General features: G+C 45.9%; 1 protein-coding gene across 2 annotated transcripts in view; it reads right to left on the reverse strand.

The window, feature by feature from the left end:
• Positions 1–18600, reverse strand: part of LOC121001612 (killer cell immunoglobulin-like receptor 3DS1) — a 77328-nt gene that overhangs the window by 41676 nt on the left and 17052 nt on the right. The window lies entirely within an intron of this gene.

Below are 18600 nucleotides of genomic sequence, written 5' to 3' on the forward strand. Positions count from 1 at the left end.
GACAGCAGAGACACTGAGCATTAACATGATTAATAATACTCCGTGCCTTTCTGTGATGTTTTTACAACAAAATCACAGTGAAATAAAGTTGTCACCGTGATTTTGTAGTAAAAAGGTCACAGAGGCAAAGAGCATTATCAAGCATGTTCATGCTGCGTGTCTCTGCTGTCCGGAACGGGGCTTGGCATCATTTCATGCAGTGGATTCCACATACGGGATCCGCTCATGTGAAAGAGTCCTTAGGGTGACAGAACACAGTTTCAGTTACCAAATGCGAATCGCTCCACTTCGCTGTTTAGTCCCTTGGGGGCGAGGCTATTCTATTCAAATTCAAAATCCATCTTGTCTCAGCGGATTACAGGTATTTTATTAAATCACATCCTCTCCTTCTAGTTTTTACCTTCTCCATGCCACATATTGATGACCCTTTGCACTTGCTAATGTGTACCTCCAGGTAATGTCTGGATAGGGGATGACCCTCATATTTTCTCCCAATGTTGTATGTGTTCCCTTATACATTCCTATAGTGGTCTTTTTGTTCTGTCTATATATATATATATATATATATACCCCTCTCGCACCCCTTTTTTAGGGAAGGAACTATAACTTACAAACGAAATCGCACCCGAAGAGGGGGACGTAGACATAGACGTCAAAAGAACCCGGAACAGCAAGGTGCGCTCTCAGAACAAACCGCACACAAAGAAGAAATGACTGTCATTAACTTGTCCTCAAAGTTACTAACTCCATTTCAAGTAAGTGTACTCTCTAAGGGATTGTCATATTGTCCAAATACGCATGTTAATTGGTTTAATCTTGAGACGGATTTATATGCTTTTTTTAGGTCCATAAAATTGAAAATTTGGTTCCACAATAAGTTGCAGACTGACTCCCCTCAGGCGAGTGAATTTTGCATGAGGAGACTCAGTCTGTCGGGTAAAAGCACCTTCACACCAGTGGTTAATAACCCAGCGTTGGAGACATATATGAATGTTGTCAAAAAAGAGTTGAGTAATTAAACCTGCTGACAAGGGTGGGGGAGTGGTCATCTTAGACAAACACAAATACATTGCGGAAATAGAGCGACAACTTGATGATACAAAAGTGTATATGGCGATTAATGGTGACCCTAAATTTGAAATCGCTAGGATCATAGGATCATCAGACAATGCCTTACCGATGCATTGGCGATGGGGGTGATTGACCAGGACCTCTGTGAGTACCTTGTGGTGGCACATCCAGTCACACCTGTGATATATGTGCTCCCCAAGGTCCACAAGTCTCTGGTTGATCCCTCTGGCCGGCCGATAGTATCGGCTCTGAGTCGATATTCAGTAATAGGGATGAGCGAACCCGAACTGTATAGTTCGGGTTCGTACCGAATTTTGGGGTGTCCGTGACACGGACCCGAACCCGAACATTTTCGTAAAAGTCCGGGTTCGGTGTTTGGCGCTTTCTTGGCGCTTTTTGAAAGGCTGCAAAGCAGCCAATCAACAAGCGCCATACTACTTGCCCCAAGAGGCCATCACAGCCATGCCTACTATTGAGATGGCTGTGATTGGCCAGTGCAGCATGTGACCCAGCCTCTATTTAAGCTGGAGTCACGTAGCGCCGCACGTCACTCTGCTCTGATCAGTGTAGGGAGAGGTTGCAGCTGCTGTTAGGGCCAGATTAGACAGTGATTAACTCTGCAAAAACACTTAATTCAGTGATCGATCTACAGCTGTGGATCATTGAACTGCTGCTATTTAATTGCTCACTGTTTTTAGGCTGCCCAGAGCGTTTTTATGTCACTTTTTTCTTGGGTGATCGGCGGCCATTTTGTGTCTTGTGGTGTGCCAGCACAAGCTGCCACCAAGTCCATTTAACCATCAATAGTGTGGTTATTTTTTTGCTATATCCTACATCAGGGGCTTGGCTGTGCTTGCTATTTTATTGAGGGGTAAAATACAATTGCCAAAATAGCAGTACCCTAAATCTGGTGTTTCAGCTGTGGCTAGCCAATTGTAATACTGTCTGCTGTCTGCTAAAGCACATTTTTTGTTCTGGGTTGAATACAATTCCAAACTTAGCAATTCCCTAAATAATTTTTTTCTGCTGTATCAAGCCAAGTTTAAATTGATCCATAAAAGGGTATATAGATTTAAGGTGCGGATAGTGTCATCCTCAATAACTTCACATGCTATCGTGCATTTCCAAGTTTAATTCTGTCCGTAAACGTATACCTGTCACCCAGCGCCTAAATAATAGGCCTAAAATTTATATTCAGCTAAATCTGTGTTTATTGCTGAGGCTGGTCAATTCATTTAGTGTCCGCCAAAGCACATTTTTTGTTCTGGGTTGAATACAATTCCCAACTTAGCAATTCCCTAACTAATTTTTTTTCTGCTGTATCAGGCCAAGTTTAAATCGATCCATAAAAGGGTATATTAGATTTAAGGTGCGGATAGTGTCATCCTCAATAACTTCACATGCTACCGTGCATTTCCAAGTTTAATTCTGTCCGTAAACATATACCGGTCATCCAGCACCTAAATACTAGGCCTACAATTTATATTCAGCTAAATCTGTTGATACTGCTGTGGCTGGTCAATCTATTTAGTGTCTGCCAAAGCACAGTTTTTGTTCTGGGTTGAAATGCAATTCCCAACTTAGAGCAGAAACCACAAATTTAGGGAATTACTATCAGGCCAAGGTTAAATCTATCCATAAAAGGGTATATTAGATTGAAGGTGTGTATAGGGTCATCCTCAATAACTTCATACGCTACCGTGCATTTCCAAGTCTAATTCTGTCTGTAAAAGGGATACCTGTCATCCAGCGCCTAAATACTAGGCCTACAATTCATATTCAGCTAAATCTGTTGTTACTGCTGTGCCTGTATTAGCGTAATACGGAACCTAAATAGATAGCCAGATAGTGTTAGGTGCCTGTAAAAAAAGGCCTGAATTTGAATTCAATACATTGGGCCAAATAATTTTTTTCTTATTGTGGTGAACGGTAACAATGAGGAAAACATCTAGTAAGGGACGCGGACATGGTTGTGGTGGTGTTAGTGGACCCTCTGGTGCTGGGAGAGGACGTGGCCGTTCTTCCACAGCCACACGTCCTAGTGAACCAACTACCTCAGGTCCCAGTAGCAGCCAGAATTTACAGCGATATTTGGTGGGGCCCAATGCCGTTCTAAGGATGGTAAGGCCTGAGCAGGTACAGGCATTAGTCAATTGGGTGGCCGACAGTGGATCCAGCACGTTCACATTATCTCCCACCCAGTCTTCTGCAGAAAGCGCACAGATGGCGCATGAAAACAAAGCCCATCAGTCTGTCACATCACCCCCATGCATATCAGGGAAACTGTCTGAGCCTCAAGTTATTCAGCAGTCTCTTATGCTGTTTGAAGACTCTGCTGGCAGGGTTTCCCAAGGGCATCCACCTAGCCCTTCCCCAGGGGTGGAAGAGATAAAATGCACTAACGCACAACCACTTATGTTTCCTAATGATGAGGACATGGTAATACCACCTCAGCACGTCTCTGATGACGAAACACAGGTGCCAACTGCTGCGTCTTTATGCAGTGTGCAGACTGAACAGGAGGTCAGGGAGGAAGACTGGGTGGAAGACGATGCAGGGGACGATGAGGTCCTAGACCCCACATGGAATGAAGGTCGTGCCACTGACTTTCAGAATTCGGAGGAAGAGGCAGTGGTGAGACCGAGCCAACAGCGTAGCAAAAGAGGGAGCAGTGGGCAAAAGCAGAACACCCGCCGCCAAGAGAGTCCGTCTGCTATTGGCCACCGCCATCTGGGACCAAGCACCCCAAAGGCAGCTTCAAGGAGTTCCCTGGCGTGGCAGTTCTTCAAACAATGTGCTGACGACAAGACCTGAGTGGTTTGCACGCTGTGCCATCAGAACCTGAAGCGAGGCATTAACGTTCTGAACCTTAGCACAACCTGCATGACCAGGCACCTGCATGCAAAGCATGAACTGCAGTGGAGTAAACACCTTAAAAACAAGGAACTCACTCAGGCTCCCCCTGCTACCTCTTCTGCTGCTGCCGCCTCGGCCTCTTCCTCCGCCTCTGGAGGAACGTTGGCACCTGCCGCCCAGCAAACAGAGGATGTACCACCAAAACCACGACCACCTCCGTCACCAAGCATCTCAACCATGTCACACGGCAGCGTTCAGCTCTCCATCTCACAAACATTTGAGAGAAAGCTTAAATTCCCACCTAGCCACCCTCGATCCCTGGCCCTGAATGCCAGCATTTCTAAACTACTGGCCTATGAAATGCTGTCATTCAGGCTGGTGGACACAGACAGCTTCAAACAGCTCATGTCGCTTGCTGTCCCACAGTATGTTGTTCCCAGCTGCCACTACTTCTCCAAGAGAGCCGTGCCTTCCCTGCACAACCAAGTATCCGATAAAATCAAGTGTGCACTGCGCAACGCCATCTGTGGCAAGGTCCACCTAACCACAGATACGTGGACCAGTAAGCACGGCCAGGGACACTATATCTCCCTAACTGCACACTGGGTAAATGTAGTGGCGGCTGGGCCCCAGGCGAAGAGCTGTTTGGCGCACGTCCTTCCGCCGCCAAGGATCGCAGGGCAACATTCTTTGCCTCCTGTTGCCTCCTCCTCCTACTCTGCTTCCTCCTCCTCTTCTTCCACCTGCTCATCCAGTCAGCCACACACCTTCACCACCAACTTCAGCACAGCCCGGGGTAAACGTCAGCAGGCCATTCTGAAACTCATATGTTTGGGGGACAGGCCCCACACCGCACAGGAGTTGTGGCGGGGTATAGAACAACAGACCGACGAGTGGTTGCTGCCAGTGAGCCTCAAGCCTTGCCTGGTGGTGTGTGATAATGGGCGAAATCTCGTTGCAGCTCTGGGACTAGCCGGTTTGACGCACATCCCTTGCCTGGCGCATGTGCTGAATTTGGTGGTGCAAGTTCATTCACAACTACCCCGACATGTCAGAGCTGCTGCATAAAGTGCGGGCCGTCTGTTCGCGCTTCCGGCATTCACATCCTGCCGCTGCTCGCCTGTCTGCGCTACAGCGTAACTTCGGCCTTCCCGCTCACCGCCTCATATGCGACGTGCCCACCAGGTGGAACTCCACCTTGCACATGCTGGACAGACTGTGCGAACAGCAGCAGGCCATAGTGGAGTTTCAGCTGCACCACGCACGGGTCAGTCGCACTGCGGAACAGCACCACTTCACCACCAATGACTGGGCCTCCATGCGAGACCTGTGTGCCCTGTTGCGCTGTTTCGAGTACTCCACCAACATGGCCAGTGGCGATGACGCCGTTATCAGCATTACAATACCACTTCTATGTCTCCTTGAGAAAACACTTAGGGCGATGATGGAAGAGGAGGTGGCCCAGGAGAAGGAGGAGGAGGAAGAGGGGTCATTTTTAGCACTTTCAGGCCAGTCTCTTCGAAGTGACTCAGAGGGAGGTTTTTTGCAACAGCAGAGGCCAGGTACAAATGTGGCCAGCCAGGGCCCACTACTGGAGGACGAGGAGGACAAGGATGAGGAGGAGGTGGAGGAGGATGAGGATGAGGCATGTTCACAGCGGGGTGGCACCCAACGCGGCTCGGGCCCATCACTGGTGTGTGGCTGGGGGGAAACGCAGGACGATGACGATACGCCTCCCACAGAGGACAGCTTGTCCTTACCTCTGGGCAGCCTGGCACACATGAGCGACTACATGCTGCAGTGCCTGCGCAACGACAGCAGAGTTGCCCACATTTTAACGTGTGCGGACTACTGGGTTGCCACCCTGCTGGATCCCCGGTACAAAGACAATGTGCCCACCTTACTTCCTACACTGGAGCGTGATAGGAAGATGCGCGAGTACAAGCGCACGTTGGTAGACGCGCTACTGAGAGCATTCCCAAATGTCACAGGGGAACCAGTGGAAGTCCAAGGCGAAGGCAGAGGAGGAGCAAGAGGTCGCCAACGCAGCTGTGTCACGGCCAGCTCCTCTGAGGGCAGGGTTAGCATGGCAGAGATGTGGAAAAGTTTTGTCACCACGCCACAGCTAACTGCACCACCACCTGATACGGAACGTGTTAGCAGGAGGCAACATTTCACTAACATGGTGGAACAGTACCTGTGCACACCCCTCCACATACTGACTGATGGTTCGGCCCCATTCAACTTCTGGGTCTCCAAATTGTCCACGTGGCCAGAGCTAGCCTTTTATGCCTTGGAGGTGCTGGCCTGCCCGGCGGCCAGCGTTTTGTCTGAACGTGTATTCAGCACGGCAGGGGGCGTCATTACAGACAAACGCAGCCGCCTGTCTACAGCCAATGTGGACAAGCTGACGTTCATAAAAATGAACCAGGCATGGATCCCACAGGACCTGTCCATCCCTTGTGCAGATTAGACATTAACTACCTCCCCTTAACAATATATTATTGTACTCCAGGGCACTTCCTCATTCAATCCTATTTTTATTTTCATTTTACCATTATATTGCGGGGCAACCCAAAGTTGAATGAACCTCTCCTCTGTCTGGGTGCCGGGGCCTAAAAATATCTGACAGTGGCCTGTTCCAGTGTTGGGTGACATGAAGCCTGATTCTTTGCTATGACATGAAGCCTGAATCTCTGCTATGGGACCTCTCTCCTCTGTCTGGGTGCCAGGGCCTAAATATCTGACAATGGACTGTTCCAGTTTTGGGTGACGTGAAGCATGATTCTCTGCTATGACATGAAGCCTGAATCTCTGCTATGGGACCTCTCTCCTCTTTCTGGGTGCCGGGGCCTAAATATCTGACAATGGACTGTTCCAGTTTTGGCTGACGTGAAGCCTGATTCTCTGCTATGACATGAAGACTGATTCTCTGCAGACATGAAGCCTGAATCTCTGTTATGGGACCTCTCTTCTCTGTCTGGGTGCCGGGGCCTAAATATATGACAATGGACTGTTCCAGTTTTGGCTGACGTGAAGCCTGATTCTCTGCTATGACATGAAGACTGATTCTCTGCTGACATGAAGCCTGAATCTCTGTTATGGGACCTCTCTCCTCTGTCTGGGTGCCGGGGCCTAATTCTCTGCTATGACATGAAGACTGATTCTCTGCTGACATGAAGCCTGAATCTCAGTTATGGGACCTCTCTCCTCTGTCTGTGTGCCGGGGCCTAAATATATGACAATGGACTGTTCGAGTTTTGGCTGACGTGAAGCCTGATTCTCTGCTATGACATGAAGACTGATTCTCTGCTGACATGAAGCCTGAATCTCTGTTATGGGACCTCTCTCCTCTGTCTGGGTGCCGGGACCTAAATATATGACAATGGACTGTTCGAGTTTTGGCTGACGTGAAGCCTGATTCTCTGCTATGACATGAAGACTGATTCTCTGCTGACATGAAAACTGATTCTCTGCTATGGGACCTCTCTTTAATTGATATTGGTTAATTATTATTTATTTTATTTTTATTTTTATTCATTTCCCTATCCACATTTGTTTGCAGGGGATTTAACTACATTTTGCTGCCTTTTGCAGCCCTCTAGCCCTTTCCTGGGCTGTTTTACAGCCTTTTTAGTGCCGAAAAGTTCGGGTCCCCATTGACTTCAATGGGGTTCGGGACGAAGTTCGGGTCGGGTTCGGATCCCGAACCCGAACATTTCTGGGAAGTTCGGCCGAACTTCTCGAACCCGAACATCCAGGTGTTCGCTCAACTCTATTCAGTAACATTGCGATTTTTTTGGATGGGATACTCCGCAATCTTGCGATAGGGGCAGTCTCATACATTCAAGACACGACTGATTTTCTGTGTAAAATTAATGTGGTTGAGATAGACAGAGAGCAAACATATATCCTCGCATCCTTCGATGTGGTCTCTCTTTACACCTCGATTGGTCATACACTAGGTATAGCAGCAGTCGAATATATGTTAGAACTTTCCTCTATGACTGAATCTGCTAGGCATTTCGTTTTATCTCTTCTGCACATTGTCCTGCATTGGAATTATTTCCTATTTCAGGATACCTTCTACAAACAACTAAGGGGTGTGGCGATGGGGTCCAATGTGGCCCTAATGTTTCGCAAATATTTTTATGTGAAAATTTGAGGAAGACGTCATCTATGTTTCACACCACTTCAGACATGTTCTGCGGTGGTGGCGTTATATCGATGATGTCTTCCTCATCTGGACTGGCACTGAAGACGAATTGATTGATTTTCACACCTACCTGAATAGCAAAAACAGTGATCTTCAATTCACATTGGTCTCTTCACATACGGAGGTACAGTTCCTTGATACCATGGTCATTTTTTCTGGGGACAGATTCCATACTAAATTGTATACTAAGCCTACTGAAAAAAATACCATATTACGGTATGATAGTAATCATCCGAGAAATATGGTTAGACATCTATCGTACTCACAATTTTTGCGAGTACGAAGGATAATTTCAGAGGACAGCAATTTGACGGAGGCCCTTGATAAAATGTCAAAGAAATTTGAAGACAGGGGCTATCCGCCAAAGTTGCTGTACAAACATAAACAGAGGGCTCATAACATGGATAGAGCAGAAACCCTAGCGGGTAAGAATACTGACAATCCCTCACGTAGGATACCTTTCATCTCTACACATACGGAGGAAAGTGCCGCTATTGGTAGGATCATTAAACGACATTGAAGCATATTGGGGAACACATTCAGTGACATTCAAGAATTCAGACTTTCTCGCCTGTTATCATACCGGAGAGCTAGCAGTCTGAAGGACCAATTAGTACGAGCAGACTGTGGCCCTAAACAGAGAACACATCAAATGAAATTCACAAAACATGGTTTGGGCAGTTTTCCGTGTCTGAGCTGCGTAAACTGCAAGTATATTGGCAAAGGACGCAGCTTCATACACCCTGCCACTGGAAGGACATACCCCATTAATTTTCATTTGACGTGCAACTTCAATTTTGTAGTTTATGTTTTGGTTTGCCCATGCAATCTGATATATGTGGGAGAAACTTCCACTGATTTGAAAACCAGATTAAACAATCATAGATTTTCCATACGTCAGAAACGACGTGATTTACCGGTGCCAAATCATTTTACTGAACATAAACATGAGGAACGTGAATTAAAATGCTGGATTGTAGATCATGTACCTCCCCCCAGGAGAGGGGGTAACAGACTTAAAATATTGAAAAATAAAGAAATGTGGTGGATATACACCCTAGACAGCTTAAAACCTAAAGGATTAAATGTTGAATATAACCCTGGATGTGTTTGAATGGCTGCTTGCCTGACATTCCATGATTGATGCTTTCTAATGCAATCCCTGTATTATAAGTGGAATATAGATTTACAAGCACATGAGTAACTCTCTTTTCTCTTTTCCTTTTAGACACCATGTAGACTGATGCAAAGACGGCGAATATAGAAGCTTGAATATATGTGACAGTTCGCGGTGTTCCATGCGTATAGAATTAACTGGATGGTTTTTCCTGCGTTATTGTTTCCACTTTGTGTCAAATTAATCTCTGCTAGCAAGCGATATATATAGGAGATCCCCATTAGACTATCTATGGACCGTAATGGTGAGATGGTTCGGGGTACACCACATTTACGTGTGATGTCCCCCTTACCTGACCACAACTTTGGAGGGGTTGATCCATCCGGGAGGTTGGATCCCTCTCTGATTGGCCCGGATAGTTAGGTTGACACATTGGTAATACTGGTACCCTTCCAGAAACAAAGATGGCACCTCTAATTCGATGCCGCACTATGTGCATGCGCTGGCTTCCACACAGGAAATACAGTGGAGCCGGGCTTCTGGCGATGTAGTGGAGCCGGGCTGCGTGCGCAACTTGGCTTGAGAGGTTTGTCTTTGACACTATGTGGCATCTGCAGTACTAGTTAAAAATGCAAATTTTGGCCAGTATTCACATGGACGCGCGATATTATCTGACATAGTCAAACGCCCTTTTCTCTCAGTCTACGTGGTTGATGATTTTAATAATTGATATATTATTTATGAATTTCACATCGATTAAATCCACTGTGGTTGCGTACATACTCACTTTGGTAACTACACTATCAAATGTAAAGTGTTTGGATGTAACACAAATATGTGCAATCTTATGTATCAAGTGTTAGGATATTTTGCATATGTAATTGCTCACATGACTCAATTAGGTAAATGGTCTTCACATGTTAATTGGTCACATGTTTTTGATCTGTATGTTCATTGGTCACCTGATTATTTGAGTGCTATTTAAGGAAGGCACAAGCTTGTATTTCTTTGCTTGAGAAAGGCTCAGTTGTGAGCTGAAACGTCGCTACTGCTTCACATGGGTGAATAAAGACACCGTTTTTTCAAGTCTTGGAGTGCTGTCCTATTTTTGGCATATATTAAGGGTGAGAAGCTCATTCCCTTGGACGTTGCACCTGAGCCAGTTTACTGGTGCCGCCGAATCCTCTTTTTTTCTCTCTCTCTCTCTCATATATATATATATATATATATATATACACATACAGTACAGACCAAAAGTTTGGACACACCTTCTCATTCAAAGTTTTCTTTATTTTCATGACTATGAAAATTGTAGATTCACACTGAAGGCATCAAAACTATGAATTAACACATGTGGAATTATATACATAACAAACAAGTGTGAAACAACTGAAAATATGTCATATTCTAGGTTCTTCAAAGTAGCCACCTTTTGCTTTGATTACTGCTTTGCACACTGCAAAATAAATTTGAAACTAAATGCGGTGCAGCACAGCAGCTTACAATCTTATCAACTCTAGAACACCTCCCCTCCCATAACTAGTCCAGGAACCCGTATCAGAGTATTGTTCCTGAGCAATGCGCTGAACTGAATTGAAGTCGTGGGCAAGTTGTCAGCTCTCAATTGCGCAATGTCCCTTTTAGTTATGGAGTCCTTGTAGTAAACGTGGAAAACGCCTTTGGCTTTATATAACACAGAGTCCCTATCTAACTAACAGGCCTAGTCACAGTCTCTTAGGTGCCAATCGGCAATTTAGTGCGTGCAAGCTTTTAATGATCCGGGTCTTGTTCTGTATCCAATGAGGTCTTTAAACTGGACAGCAACAAGTCTCTTCAGCAACCATGAGGTCCTGCAGGCCAAGCAGCACTGTGTTCCAAAGCTCCTAACAGCCTTCTTAGAAACAATCCTTTGACTCCAGACAGGATCTGGGTACGGGACAACGATCATTCCCTCTCTGCTGCGATTCCGCCCACTCCAGGACACCATGACGCCAGGATGCGACCGGATTCTCTTCACACAGTCCTTCTCTGTTCCTTTTTAAGATGGAGGCAGCTGCAGATTCCTGGTTCTTCTCCAGACTGTCCAAACCCCACATCCTATGAATATTCTAACACTTGCAACATGTTAGCTGTGTTAAGAAACAGCGGCATCTTGTGGTTAAAGAGCAGAATAACAGTGCTAATGAATCAATATGCACGTATACAGTATTCAGACAATGGTGACTGTTTCTCCATCTCACAACTACACATTTTAGGGTGTTCAAATTCTTTTACACTTAATTTAATGCTTCAATCAGTAGCTGTGGAGTTGGTGTGAAATAGCAGCCTGACACTATTGATGTCACGGACGTTTCCGTGGCAGGTACCAGTAGATCGGAGAGATTGGCAACTTGTGGGTTAAATTGACAAGTTCACTGTGGAACTTATTGTGTCTGTGTTTTGGTGAATGCCACACCCCTTGTGGATAATTAACTTTTCCCATAAGTAGCCGCTTCTCACTCTTGGAGGTGCGGTTTATAGATTTTCTTCCTGCCTTCTAACTAGCTGGTCGGTTGTACTCTGTGGCTCTTCTGGAGTTGCCAGTTTTCTACTTTCAGATAAGTCTTGTCTTTTCTTATTGTTTTGTGTTTGTTATATTCCCTGTTGTTTGTATCTGGGCCTCAGACAGGGACTTCCATTCGTCCATCTGGAGAGGAATGGGTTGTCTCTGGTCCTAACTTCATTCTAGGGCCTTATAGGGATAGTGGGCCTAGGTATACAGCATATGAATATTCCTACCTTCAAGGTCTATTCATATTGATAGGTAGTTAGGGCCCAGATTAGGGTTGTTTAGGAGGTGACCTGTTCCTTCCCTAGTTTTTAGGCCCAGTTACTGTTCCCCTTCCCTACTGTGTTTAGTGTGGAGTTTTTCCCGCACACTGATCGTGACAATTGCTCTTTTACCCTTGCAGTTAATTTTACAGTACAGTATGTCCGGCAGACAGATGTGGAGGAGAAATCCACTGCTTCCTCCCGTTGGCAGGCAAGTAGCGATGATGAGAGTCGCGTGGGAGCTGGTGTTGCAAGCGGTCAGGCACGTGGCCCTGAGACTGGTGAGGGTGATATAAATGACGTGAAGACAGTGGTGGATGATGATATAGCCAATCGCACATGGGAGCCGGGTGAAGAGGGGGCTTCGTCATCATTAGGAGAAGACCGTGGCAGCTTTTGCGTGAGGCAGCAGCTGAGCCAGCAGGGTGGTAGCGCAGCCATGAGTCAGCAGCAGTATGAAATTTGTAGCCAAACGTGCCCGGGGTAGACTGCTTGCTACACAGGAGCCTACCTATCCGGAAAGAAGTAGCAGTGCACGGGTTCACGAAGGCAGCGGTAGCAGGCAGTCAGCCCGGAGTGGTGGGGGGGGGAAATGTCATACTCATCGGTGTGGGAATTTTTCATCAAGGCACTGGAAGACGTCAGCATGGACCACTCTGTGACTGGGTGTCACGACTGTGACTGATCCAGACAGGTCTGGGAGGAGAAGGTCGCAGCGACTTGCTACTCGCGATAGCTTGTGAGTTTGCTCCGTGGTTCAGGGTATGTCATCTGGGTTTTGCCTTGTGAACCTTTTTGTCCTGACTGGGAGTTTGTAGGCATCCTTCTCAGGTGAGTCCTGTCTGCCACTCCCAGCTACTATATTAGTTTCAGTTTCACTTGCAGTCATTGCCAGATATAGTCCTTACTTCCAGTGCTACTCTGACCTTGGAAGGAGATCGTTTGATGGTGTTGCTGTGGAGCTCTTGTCCGGCGTGGACTGTCGTGTTTGGGATCGCCTTCTCTGCTCGTGACTGGATAAGTCTATCTCTGCTGTTGTTGGTTTGTTGCTGTCTTCCCCTGTTGTTTTTTCTAGACGTGAGTGATGGTGACTAGCGCTCCCATCGGCCTCTCCCCAGTCCAGTCTTGTTAGGGCGACTGAGGGTTTAGGCATCCTGCTCGCCGCACGGGTTCACACCCCGTCTAGGGTATCAGGGCAGACAGGTGCCAGCTTAGGGTTAGTCAGGGGTGGCCATTCTACTTCCCATCCGTAGATAAGGGTCCCCCTTCCCCTCCGTCTGGTGCGACACGACTGCTGCTGGGCTAGCGGTCGTGACACTGGGCCATTGTGTTGACTCCTCATGCGATTCCCACCCTCACGATTCTGCGACTGGGTCACTGTATTTACTCCTCATGCGATTCCCACCCTTACCACTCTGTGACTGGATCATTGTGTTGACTCATCATGCGGTTGCCCCCCTTCCCATAATGTAACTGGACCACTGTGTTGACTCCTCATGTGGTTGCCACCCTCCCTACTCTGACAGGGCCACTATTGTCCCTGTTTGGCCTTGTTGACATCACCATTTATTTTTTCCCTTCTACTGATCTGTCAGAAGGACGGAAAAATGAGAAACACAACGGATCCTGTCTTTGTAAGGCCTGTATCACACAGTCCCTATTTTGCATCAGGATACGCTCAAGAATTGGAAGCCAAAAGCAGGAGTGGGTACAAAACACAGAAGACATGCAAACTTTCCAATCACGTGTCGTCTCTGTTTAGTATCCACTCCTGCTTTTTTTTTTTTTGGCCCTAGCAATAACTATGGATTACTGACAAAATGTAAGCTGGGTGCTTAAAAGACAGGATCCGTTTTTTGGGGGATTGTTCTTATGACGGATCAGAAGAAGTGCAAAATAAACAGTGACATCAATACAAACTTACTGCTGACACCCTCTCCACTCTGTCAGGGGGGCACTACTTATATCAGCGTGTAACAGAACAGGTTTTGTAGAAATCTATGTGGAATCAGCTGATGACTGTGTAAAAGGAGTGCGCTCTTTCACTCTATATTAGAATCTTAGGCCACTGTATGGTTCTTTATACCTGGTGATTCTAAGAGTGACACCTGTCATCTGCATGTCATACTTACTCACAGTACTGTTTCACTACCACAGCAGACTACCTATGCATGTTTCTGCAATGCACAGTGTTCTACACCAATATACAGACTCTCTGCAGCTAGAAAATAGCAGATTTCTAACGTGCTTTGTCACCAATAATTTTGGAACGAATCATATCTTTTTGGGAAATTCTGCGAACTCTCCAAATCAAATTTTTTAAAAAATCACTCCTCTCTAATAATAACTAATCAGGCATTTTAAGAAGTATAGTTAACAAACACTGGGACATCCTGTGACAAGGTAAAACTATAAGTGGACATATCCCGGAAAAAGCCCGCTCCATTTTTAAAAAGGCAGCTAATATTGATAACATAACAGGGGTTCCAAACGGGTTCTTACCATGTAAAAGATGCATGTGCTGCAGAAAATTATCAACCACCAAACCAGTTTATGAAATAAAAGACAAAGAAGGTTCCTTTACACACACAATAAAACAACATATCACATGCTACAGTGAAAGTGTGATATATAGAATAATTTGCTCATGTGAAAATATATATAGGCAGAACAAAAAGACCACTACAGGAACGTATAAGGGAACACATATACAATATTGGGAGAAAATATGAGGGTCATTCCCCATCCAGACATTACCTGGAGGTACATGATAGCAAGTGGAAGAGTCATCAGTATGTGGCATGGAGAAGGTAAAAACTGGAAGGAGAGAATGTTATTTAATAAAATACCTGTCACGCGCTGAGACAAGATGGATTTTTTATTTGAATAGCCTTGCCCCCATTGGACTAAACAGCGAAGTGGAGCTATTCGCATTTGATAACTGAAACTGTGTTCTGTCACCCTAACTTAAAGACTACATTGTAATAACCTGACTTGTATAACCCCGCCCCAAAAGGAATCTTAAAGGGAATCTGTCACTAGCAATTTACCAATTTTTTTTTTTCATGAATCCATGTTTAACAGAGTACCTTTTTTTCTTGTTCTTTTATTTGTCCGTCTTGTCATTTCTTCAAAAAATCGATTCTTATGATATGTAAATGACGCTGTAAGGAGCCCAGAGGGGCGTTCTTCTTTCTCCACGGTGCCCAGGAACGCCCCTCTGAAGTGCCGTGCCCTCTAAATTTGAAAACTAATAACGCCTCCAAGTTCATCTAAATCGCCTCCCAGAGGCGCTGCTAAGTGCTCAACACCCCCCCTCCTCAGCGCCGCGCTCTGCGGCAAACACCCCGATCCTCCTCTCGCCGACATCCCAAATCCCGCGCAGGTGCAGTGCCGACAGTCATCTTATCATAGCGCAGGCAATCGCCGGCACTGCGCCTGCGCGGGATTTGGGATGCCGGCGAGAGGAGGATCGGGGTGTTTGCCGCAGAGCGCGGCGCTGATGAGGCGGGGTGTTGAGCACTTAGCCGCGCCTCTGGGAGGCGATTGAGATGAACTTGGAGGCGTTATTAGTTTTCAGATTTCGGCGGGCACGGCACTTCAGAGGGGCGTTCCTGGGCACCGTGGAGAAAGAAGAACGCCCCTCTGGGCTCCTTACAGCGTCATTTACATATCATAAGAATCGATTTTTTGAAGAAATGACAAGACTGACAATCAAAAGAATAAGACAGATGGAAAAAAGGTACTCTGTTAAACATGGATTCATGAAAAAAAAAATTGGGTAAATTGCTAGTGACAGATTCCCTTTAAGGAGAAGCACAGGCAAGAGGACCCTATCCCTGAGGAAGAAAAGCGATCCTTTCGAAACTTATCGGCTTTCTCGTCCACAACAGCTTCTGTAGCTGTAAGCCAGCGTGACGTCACTGGCGCTCCGATCTGGAGTGCAAGTTTTTTTGAATAGGAAACATGCTGCCGGCTGGGCCACGTTTTCCAACTACCCAGCCTGACTGCTTCCACCGGATTGGGGGATCGGGAGAACTATCAAGTATTCACAACTACACATCAACATCGTGGACTCTCGTCTGCAAGTACAGGTGTGTGACGATGTCACATATAGATACTACTTTACCCTAGAGGACAGCAGATGTGGTAGAACCCCGCTTCTAGTCACTAGTACTTAGTAGTGTTGATCGTGAATATTCAAATCGCAAATTTTTATTGCGAATATTGGCCATTCAAGAATTTGCGAATATCTGGAATATAGTGCTATATCTTCGTAATTCCGAAAATTGTAGATTTTTTTTTTCATCAGTACCCATGATCCCTCACTTCTTCTTGCTTGTGGGTCAATGAGAAAGCTGCAATATCTTTGACTTTAGGAGTAGTGTTGATCGCAAATTTCTATATCGCAAATCTTTGTTGCAAATTTTATTAACGTGAATTTTCTGATTGCCGATTTCTGCAATCAAGAAAACAATGACTGGAGATCACAAATTTGCGAATATATGATGAATATTCGCCCAAATATTCACTAAATATTGCCCCTGCCGCTCATCACTAGTACTTAGGTGCAGTCAGAGAGTAAGGAATTCTTCTTTTACCTCTTCACTTTGTCATTGCAGCACTGACCTTCCTTGCAGTATACTCGCAACAGTTTTAGCTGAGAGTATCTGTTTCAGGAACTACTAGCATTCCCCATGTAATAACAATTCTGGAGCATCTAGTCTTGTGACTCTGTGCTGTGCCATTCCTGTATTATTCACACTAGAAGCCTACAAATTGCCAGCAGACTGCAGTAAAGATACCGCTGGGTGTTACCAGTGGCGGTTGTGTCTGACTCTGTCTAATCAGTGCTGCTGGTGTCAGACTCTGCACCCCCCCAACTGGTAACACCCATCTGTACCTTTATTGCAAACAATACATTCATAACTTTCAGTAGAAATAAAAACTAATGGCATAACTTAGAGGGATAAGAACAGATGCTCCAGAATTGTTATCACAAGGGGTATGCAAGAAGTTACTAAAATAGATGTGTCTGGAACGTGACTTGAACCCAGGGTGCAGCTCTTCCAACTGAGCTATTCAGCTTTCTAGACAGCTCCTGTGCTGACCTGAAGCCTAGCTCCCTGTGCCTCTAGCTTCAGTTCCCGCCTCTCTGCTTTGCTCCACCCTGTTCCCCGATTGAACATCCTATTTAAACCCAGCCTTGCACTTCCTGCCTTCTGAGATCATTGTGCTCTCACCTTGTAATCAAGCTAGTCTCTCCTGCTCTGCTGCTAATACTGACGCTCATCTTGTGCATCGACCACTGGCTTCTTCCCGACTATGTTATTGGCCTTGCAATTACCCTAAGTAGTTGCAATAAAAGACTCCGAACCAGACCCGGACCGTTACAGATGAGATGGTCTGCATAACTGAATCCGGCAGTTCAGAAAGTTCTAAATTGCTATCTGACTTAGCACTAGTGCAGGCTATAGACCTTTGAAACTTGTTGGGACAGTTAATGGCATAATGTCCTGAGTCCCCACAATAGAGGCACCGATTTTCTGCACGGCGCCTCTTTCTCTACTGCACTAAGAGGTTTTCGGATGACATCAATCTGTAATGGTCCGGGTCTGGTTCGGAGTCTTTTATTGCGACTACTTAGGGTAATTGCAAGGCCGATAATATAGTGAGGAAGAAGCCAGTGGTCGATGCACAAGATGAGCTTCAGTATGAGCAGCAGAGCAGGAGAGAGCAGCTTGATTACAAGAGCACAATAATCTCGCAAGGCAGGAAGTGCAAGGCTGGGTTTAAATAGGATGTTCAATCAGGGAACGGGTGGAGCAAACCAGAGAGGTGGGAACTGAAACTAGAGGCACAGGGAGCTAGGCTTAAGGTCAGAACAGGAGCTGTCCAGAAATAGCTCAGTTGGAAGAGCTGCAGCCTGGGACACAGGACTCCCTGGGTTCAAGTCCTGACAGGCAGCTATCCTATAAGTCAATGTTTGACCCTTTTAAATCGGCCTTGGGACATGACTGCATAATAAATAAGCCAGCATCTCATCTGCAGATAGCTGTTTCAGTGTGATTGCCCCTCATCAGTTCAAAGTAGAGACTTAGGCCTCTCACCCAGTACTCTCTACTGGGTGAGAGGCCTAAGTCAGATTTGAGGGGTACTATCTCTAAAATCCACTGTTAATAAACTGTGGATATGCTGCAGAAAAGCATTTGTGCAGATCTCATGTGCGTTCACCCGCACTCCTGTGCAGTTGGCTTTTTTTCACATGGATTTCATTCTGAAGAAACTCAGCTTAATACAGTACCAGCAACGTGTATGAGATTAGACAAATGTCATGTACACTTTTTTCTTAGGGCTCATGCACATGAGTGTTTATTTTGCGGACCATATGAGGAACCATTCACTTCAATGACACTGCAAAAAATGGAAATGACACCGTGTGAATTCCGTGTCCATTTGTCTGAATGGCCGTTCCGCAAACAAATAGAACATGTCCCATTATTATCCGCATTACAGACAAGGGTAGACC

Source organism: Bufo bufo, chromosome 1 (assembly GCF_905171765.1).
Source record: "Bufo bufo chromosome 1, aBufBuf1.1, whole genome shotgun sequence".
NCBI lineage: Eukaryota > Metazoa > Chordata > Amphibia > Anura > Bufonidae > Bufo > Bufo bufo.